Below are 8,799 nucleotides of genomic sequence, written 5' to 3'. Positions count from 1 at the left end.
TCTAAAATACATTTGAGATTTTGAAGCCTTAGTACAAAGATACATTTTTCTCAATAATAACTTTTATCTTGATTATGTATTGAAATATTTTCATGTAATGAATTAACTCAAATATCAAAATTAAATTACTTTATTTAAAATATGGCTACTGGAAAATTTAAGATTATACATATGGCTTACATAATATTTTTATTAGATTGTATATATTATAAATTTAGTTTCCAAACTGCTTGAGAGTTAGTTGAAATATGATTCCCTTTCTGCCTAAACACTTTAGTATGCATTCCCTAAGACCTGGGACATCCCCTTACATAAATAGAGGACAGTTACCAAAGTCAGGAAATGTAACATTAATACAAGACTATTATCTATTTATCTACTCTACAGTTCACTTCCAATTTTAACATTTAAAAATGCCTTGTCACTATTTTTCCTCTTCAGGATGATGCATTTCATTTAGTTATTTTGTCTTAGCCTCTTGGAATAAATTCTAAGCCTTTCTATCTTTCTTGATCTTGACATTTTAAAAAAGTACAAGTCAATTCCTTTGTAAAATTTCCTCATTTGACTTTTTTGATATTTTCTTATAATTAGATTTTTTTTTTGGTCAGGAATGCCACAGAAACAAAGTTGTACTTTTTTTTTATCAGTAGTTAAATGATGTTGGTTTGTTGCAATTACTTTGTTTAATTTAATAACTGGCTAAGATACTGCTTATCAGATTTCCCTTTTATAAAGTCAAGATTTTTCTTTATAAAATTAATAAGTGGTTTTTGGCTACATACTTTGATATAAATATCCTATTTATCATTAAACTTTTAACTACCAATTTGATGATTCATTGATAAAATTTGGCATTTTTGCATATACATTTTTACCTCCTTAGCCTCATCTTTAAAAATAAATTATGAGATATATTAGACAGTATAGTATGTAAGTGTCATCCTCAGGATTTCTGCAAATGTCTAAAATCTGTACCCCTTTCCTGTGAAAAGTTTGAAGCAGGAGCAGTGGACCTATGTAACAACAGTTTGTCTTCAGAAATCATGAAATTGTTCCCTTAATATAAAATTTTGTTCCCTATTTGTCTGGAGGAGGAGAACACCTAGAAATATTCATTAAGAAAATAATCTTTATTAAGTGACCATGTTAAGATTTATCATCATTATTTATTACATTAGAATTTTTTAAGTCTCAAGATATTTTGCTTAACTTATGCCTACTTCTTGGATAGAGTATAAAATTAAGTACTTTTTTCTTTTCCTTTTGCCAAATTTGCTTATGGTTGCAATTCGTAGGGGTTACCGGGACCTTCAGTCCTTTTGCTGAAAATTTTCTAGTCATCTCTCAGTTAGACCAAGCTTTTCTTCTATTAGACCCCTCAAAAAGAGTTCGTGGTTAAAGAACACCTGAGTTCCTGTAGGTTAAAGCTACTTTTCTATGGCCTTGTGCCTGAAGGCCAGGCTGGCTGGTTCTGCAATTCTCAGCACACGTTTTCTTACTGACATGTCTGACAGTGGTGCCGCCCTGTGCTGTGTGTTGTGCTTGATGCAGTCAGATTCCTCTGCAGCTCATTGATCCCCGTAGAGAATTATCAATGAAGTCTGATTGTTTCACTGATACAGAGCTCAGAGTAGATCTTTGTGGGTCAGGATATAGATTTGTATCCTTTTTTATGAATCTGGAAGTTTTTCTTATAGTTTTAAATATTGGTTTGTTCTACTGTTTATTTTTACTTTCTTCAGGGACTCTGGTTTTATGTGTGTTATTTCTTCTTGGCCTGTCATTCATTTTACTCTTTTCCTTGCCCTTTTTATGTCTTTTTAACCTCATTTCTATTTTAGGGTTTTTTTATTCTTGCCTTTCCTTAATGGTCCTTATTACATTTTTATTTGAGTCTGCTTTTCCTTGTTCACCTTGTAATTTATTGTAAATTCTGAGGGAGGCTTATTTTAGATAGCAAACAATCAATTAAATTGAAGGCTAGAATAAAGATTTCTTCAGTGATGCAGAGAAATGGTGTTCATGTCCAAGGCACTCCCCCTGGAGAGTTTACTTCAGCAGATACACCAATAAAACGAGGGTTCTGAGAACAGAGAAGGCACAGAATCCAGGAAATAACTAATCTAACCCAGGAGAGTGATGGAGGGAAATCTCAGGCCTCAGCTATGTCTCAGGGTTAGAAAATACCAGGTCCAGGTTCATGCAGGTGGACAGAAAATTTTGGGAAGATCTCGGGGTAAAAATGTGTCTGGAATTGGTGGGTTCTTGGTCTCACTGACTTCAAGAATGAAGCCACAGACCCTCGCGGTGAGTGTTACAGTTCTTAAGGTGGCACGTCTGGAGTTTGTTCCTTCTGATGTTCGTATGTGTTCAGAGTTTCTTCCTTCTGGTGGGTTCATGGTCTCGCTGGCACAGGAGTGAAGCTACAGACCTTCGCGGTGAGTGTTACAGCTCATAAAAGCAGTGTGGACCCAAAGAGTGAGCAGTAGCAAGATTTATTGCAAAGAGCGAAAAAACAAAGCTTCCACAGTGTGGAAGGGGACCCGAGAGGGTTGCCACTGCTGGCTCAGGCAGCCTGCTTTTATTCTCTTATCTGGCCCCACCCACATCCTGCTGATTGGTAGAGCCGAATGGTCTGTTCTGACAGGGCACCGATTGGTGCGTTTACCATCCCTGAGCTAGACATAAAAGTTCTCCACATCCTCATCAAATCAGTTAGATACAGAGTATGGACACAAAGGTTCTCCAAGGCCCCACCAGAGCAGCTAGACACAGAGTGTCGATTGGTGCATTCACAGAGCCTGAGCTAGACACAGGGTGCTGACTGGTGTATTTACAATCCTTGAGCTAGACATAAAGGTTCTCCATATCTCTACCGGACTCAGGAGCCCAGCTGGCTTCACCCAGTGGATCCTGCACAGGGGCTGCAGGTGGAGCTGCCTGCTAGTCCCGCGCCGTGCGCTCGCACTCCTCAGCCCTTGGGTGGTCAATGGGATTGGGCTTTGTGGAGCAGGGGGTGGCACTCGTCGGGGAGGCTCGGGCCGCACAGGAGCCCATGGAGGGGGTGGGAGGCTCAGGCATGGCGGCCTGCAGGTCCCGAGCCCTGCCCCGTGGGAAGGCAGCTAAGGTCCGGTGAGAAATCAAGTGCAGCGCCGGTGGGTCGGCACTGCTGGGGTACCAGTACACCCTCCGCAGCTGCTGGCCTGGGTGCTAAGCCCTCATTGCCCGGGGCCGGCAGGGCCAGCCGGCTGCTCTGGAGGGGGGCGGGGGGGCCACCAAGCCCACGCCCACCCGGAACTCCAGCGGGCCCGCAAGCGCCGCATACAGCCCTGGTTCCTGCTTGCACCTCACCCTCCACACCTCCCTGCAAGCTGAGGGAGTGGGCTCCGGCTTTGGCCAGCCCAGAAAGGGGCTCCCACAGTGCAGCGGTGGGCTGAAGGGCTCCTCAAGTGCCACCAAAGTGGGAGCCCAGGCAGAGGAGGCACCAAGAGCAAGCGAGGGCTGTGAGAACTGCCAGCACGCTGTCACCTCTCAAAAAGAGATTCTGTTCAGGCCAGGCACGGTGGCTCTTGCCTGTAATACCAGCACTTTGGGAGGCCAAGGTGGGAGGATCATGAGGTCAGGAGTTCAAGACTAGCCTGACCAAAAAACGGCGAAACCCTGTCTCTACTAAAAATACAAAAATTAGCTGGGCATGGTGGCATGCGCCTGTAATCCCAGCTACTCAGGAGGCTGAGGCAGGAGAATTGCTTGAACCCGGGAGGCAGAGGTTGCGGTGAGCCGAGATCTCGCCACTGCACTCTAGCCTAGGCGACAGAGCCAGACTCCCTCTAAAGAAAAAAACAAAAAGATTCTATTCAATAAGAGCAATACTGAGAAGATAGAAAGTCTTCGAGATATGACAGAAATATTTTTTCATTAATAAATGAAAGGAAAATAAGTTTAAGAAAACAAAAGAATATATGATCTCAATGTGAAAGAAGTCAATATAATTTTAAGCATCATGATTGTAAGCAAGTTATGTGGTGTGAGGCAAGAGTGCATTTCAGTTGGGTGTGAGGAATATTTTGCTTTTGTTACCTAAATAGTCATTCTAGGGGCCATAGAGAAGGAAGAGCAATCCTAGTATGTTCTTGACTGCATGATGAATAATTTTACACAAGCAAAAGAAAGAAAATGATGATTAATGATTTTGAATTTCTTTATACCATCCATAGGAAAGGATAGAAAACCTGGTTGTAGCTATAGAAAACCACCTAAATGTTAACAGCTACGGCCATTTAAAATTTGGTTAAAATGTGAGAAGTAAAGGTGGGTACACCTGATGTTGGGAGGTAGCATTGCTGATGAACTCATTTTTCAGAGAGAGGAGTCTATGTAGGTTAACAGAAGAAAATAGTAAGAATCATAATATCATTGTACAGCCCTGGGAATGCGAAGTCCACAGTGGTTATTGTGTTTCCCAGGGCTTATTGTGGCTGAGGTAACCTCTCTTCTTTCACAGGAGGGAGCCAACAGACACAAGCTGGGTTTTAAAAATTCCTTCACCCCCACCTGCGGACAGGACACAAACTGGTTTTGATCAGAAACAGCACCCAGCATGGTCAGTCTTAGTGCTGACATTGCCTCCTTGGAACGGGCTTGTGAGTGGGGAGGGCTGGGATGAAAGACTGTTGATTTGGGGCATAAGTTCTCTGAACTGCTTAGATTCAGATGTGAATCATGTTATTTGATAAGTTGTTTTTTTTGTTTTGTTTTGTTTTGTTTTTTTTAAGGGATGGTGGTGGATGTCTAACATGATACGTGGAGCAAGAAGGAAGCAAAGTATTTGGGGCAGTAGGCAAAATGAAACACTGACAGAGATGGCTGACTGCCAGAGCTTTATCTGGAATCACTATTTCCTGTCAACATGAAATGGAATATTATGGCTGGGTCAGTTGCTTATCCTTTGTCCAATTAACTGTGGACAAGTGACAGCCAAGTTGCTACCCAGCAGGTTGGGGTGATGGGGGAGATCCCTTGATGAAGGATGTGGAGGTCTAGTTCTTACAGGCGGTGGACAGAAGGGACTGGGACACTATGGTGAGGCTGTCAGAAGACCAGGGCGCTGTGCGACGGAAACAACTCCGAAGCTTTGTACACCGTTAGTACAGAATGGAAGGCATGTAAACCACGAAAGGACAGTGTGCATCCCACCCAGTTGTGAATTACACCCTAAGCTGTTGTTTATTAATGATAAGGGGCTAGAATGTCAACTCATTCTAATAAATTAGAGGAGATTCAAATTTGTCTTCAAAATAAAATCTTTCTTATGCTGAGCTATGTTTCCTTCATTAAGATAGAACAGGGTAAGTGCGAGAAACTATATGGCCTACACATTTATTTGGTAGTCTGTAATGTGTGTATTTCATGGGATTGTATCATAGGAGTAATGTCAATTACTATGCGTACTGAAGAACAAAAAATCTTCATATTACTGCATATGGTTAGTGTGTATATACACGCATATATATATACACACATGTGTTTGTGTGTGTGTGTGTATTCCAGTATGTGGAGGCTTGACTATGTTGCAGGCCTATATAAATAAACCAGTGAAAAGGGAGACCTTAACTGAAATTGCAAGGTCCTAGAGGGAGATGAGTTTCCTGGAATGAAGAAAAGGAGAGGAAGAGTAGGAAAATAACTATTTCGAAGGAAAATATCTATTTCTGGTTTCAGGAGTGACTTAAAGAATTGCATTTTAGCTTGTGAAAGGTGGGATATCCGTTCTCAAGAGTGATCTTATGGGAGGAGTCCAACAATTTGCTTTGCTTCCATGTTACTGAACTATGTCCCACGGTTGGAAGTTTCAGAGAGATTGATTTTCGCTCAGTGTGACAAAGCACTTTCTTCAGATTAAATGACATAAGAGTACAGGCTGTTGAAAAGTAGTTTAATGCTGCTCTAAGCAGACTGAAGGATCATCTGGAGATGTTACAGAGAACGTGTGTAAGGTTAGTGATTGACTAAACTACACACAAGGTGTTTCACCACCCTGTGACCATCAGGATCCCGCCAGACTTAATGTTCAAATTTGAACATTTTATTATGGAAATTTTAAACATATATTCAATGTTAATGTAATTTCCACACACCCAACTATGGCTAGCCTGGCTGCCCCAGTTGGCAGCTCACAGCTTATCTTGCTCCGTCTCTCCCCACCCCCACCACACGTACACACCCAATTTATTTTGAAGAAAATCTTTGGCATCCCATCATTTTGTCTGTAAGTGCTTCAATATATAGTGATATCTACAAAAATCAGGGACTCTTGGCCATATATTTTTAAACAACTTTATTGAGATATGATTTTCACACTCCTGGTCATTACTTTAATACATAACCCAAACCCTTCTATTTCTCGCCATTTTCCCCCAGCTTTTGTCCAGACCACCATCTCTTAACAGCTGGGCTGCTTCAGAATACTCTGGCTTCCCCCCGTGTCCATTACTGCCTCTTATACACCCACAGTCAGATGGCCTAAGACACAGGTCAGATCAAGTGATTCTTCTGGCACTACCCCCGTGGTGGTTCATTCTATCCAGAATAAGATTGAAGCCCACGCTCATCACGTCAATGACCCCCCGTCATCTGATCCTTGCTCACATTCCACCCTCCATCCACTCTCCCCCATCCAATACTCTCCAACATTGTAGGCAATTTTTCTGCTTCTCAGTCATTTCTATTTTACACCAAGCTCTTCCACTTTGGGAGTCTGGCATGTGCTAGCTTCCTGACTAGGATGGTTTTGCAGAGATTTTCTTGCGAATGACTTCTTGTCTTTCAGATCTCAGGTCCCAAATTACACCTTCAGAGAGTCCTTCTCTGACCACCCAATTTAAAGCAGCCCTCTTACTCATTCCCTATCACATCACCCTATTCTATGTTCATTGCAGCACACAAATCTCTAAAATTGTCTTGTCTATTCATATATTTCCTTATTGGATGCTCCTCCCTGAAGAGCATGAGCTACATAAGAAGAGAGATCTTGCTTGTATTGTTTACTGTCTGGGAGGCAGCTGGCCTGCAATTCCTCCCTCTCAACCACTAGGAATACCAAGGGGCACTTGAAGAAAAAGAAAGAAGACAGGTGACCTACACACATCTCTGTTATATGAGGATAATGGGCCTCCTGGTAAATAGAGTCATGATGTTTGCTATGAAAAGAGCCTTTATCTATGTGCTGGTTTTAGCAGGATTTCTCTGGGTTAGGATTGCATGGTAAATAAATTTGTGGCCTATGGATCCATGAGTCATGGCTCTCTAGAGAACCAGACAGCTATTTGAAGTATTAAATGGAGATGTTTCATAACCTACATCTCTGTGCCTATATGAACTAAACCATGTACCTTACCCAGAGACTAAGAGGGAAGGGAAGACCTGGAGACCCACACACGATGTCTTAACCTCTTCCTGCTTTTCTTGTGCCTCTTGGTGGCTCTATCCCTCTAATGACTGGAAAAGCTGGGTCCTAGGTGAGATTTCTGATTTGTGTCTGACTTAACATCTGATCACTTTTGTGAGTCCAGCCACCTAATCCCAGAGCCTAGAGCACTGCTTGACTTAAAGAGCATTTGGTGAATATTTGTTGTGTGAGTGAGCATGATCACACATTTGTGCAAGGGTTGGCAGAGCCGTGGTTTTCTTTTGTAGTTTTTTTTTTTCATTTATAAGCAATCCATGTCAGAATAAGACCAGTTTCATTAGTTCTGCACTTTAAGTGGGAGATTCAGACATCTAGAAATAAACCTAGGATTATCATGGCATTTGTTAGAATTGAGATTCATAAAAATAATGGACCTAATTTGGAAAATGTGGCCTTGCAAATATTTAATGACTTCACTGTAGCTGGTGGAGTGAAAGTGTAGCTCTGGTGACGCACGTGGACTGAACTTGAGGAAAGTGGGGTGTCCTTGCTGTTATGCAAGGCTTATATCAGATGTGGTCCTGATATAAGGCTTATGATTGTATTTTTGAAAGCTCTACCTGAAGGGAATCTTAAAAGGAAAAAGTCCTCAAGTTATAAACCATAGAAAACCTCATGCTTTTTTGAGCTATTAGCCCAGTACTTCATTTTTATTCCTTTTGAGCCTATTTTTTTTCTGTTGGCACAGAGGATAATTTAATGCTTTCCAGAAATGAAATCTTACAGGCATGCTGGCAACTTCTGGATTTGCTTCTGTAAAGTGATCTCTCAGCCTTGTGTGTAGTTATTGGTTTTAATTCCTTTAAATTAAAGTATGTGGGAACAGTATTGGATTTAATGGAGACAAAGTCTGGAACTGTGGATTGGCCCTGGTATTTTCTGCTGGAAACATTACTCTGAAGTGAATACACTAGGTGTCAGAGCTAAACAATAATTGCTCTTGTTTATCATTTACAGTGCATACAAATCTGGTGAGAAATCTGTACTCTCTAACCTTCATCTTGAACCTCCTTTGTTGCTCTTGTCTGACTTACCAAGTTCTGTGGTCCACATACTTTATGAAAGTGGAGCTTTCCTAAGCCGGGGTGGTCTTGGACAGGCAGATGCACATGGTTAAGTTAAACGACATGGTCGTTTTAAGCTGCATTAAGTACATCTGGGCAACAGTTAGTAAGCCTCATTTCCCAGGATAAGGTGAACTACTGGAACATATTTTATTGCCTTTTAATTTTGCCTTTGGATTTTTATGATTTATGTTAGATTATAAAAGAAAGAAAGAAAGAAAAAAGGACTTATGATAGGTTAACCTATTTTTTCCTTGTTGCTGA

The sequence above is a fragment of the Hylobates moloch genome, unplaced genomic scaffold (assembly GCF_009828535.3).
Source record: "Hylobates moloch isolate HMO894 unplaced genomic scaffold, HMol_V3 SCAFFOLD_2, whole genome shotgun sequence".
Lineage (NCBI taxonomy): Eukaryota > Metazoa > Chordata > Mammalia > Primates > Hylobatidae > Hylobates > Hylobates moloch.
The sequence above is the reverse complement of the archived record's forward strand: the minus strand, read 5'-3'. Positions refer to the sequence as shown.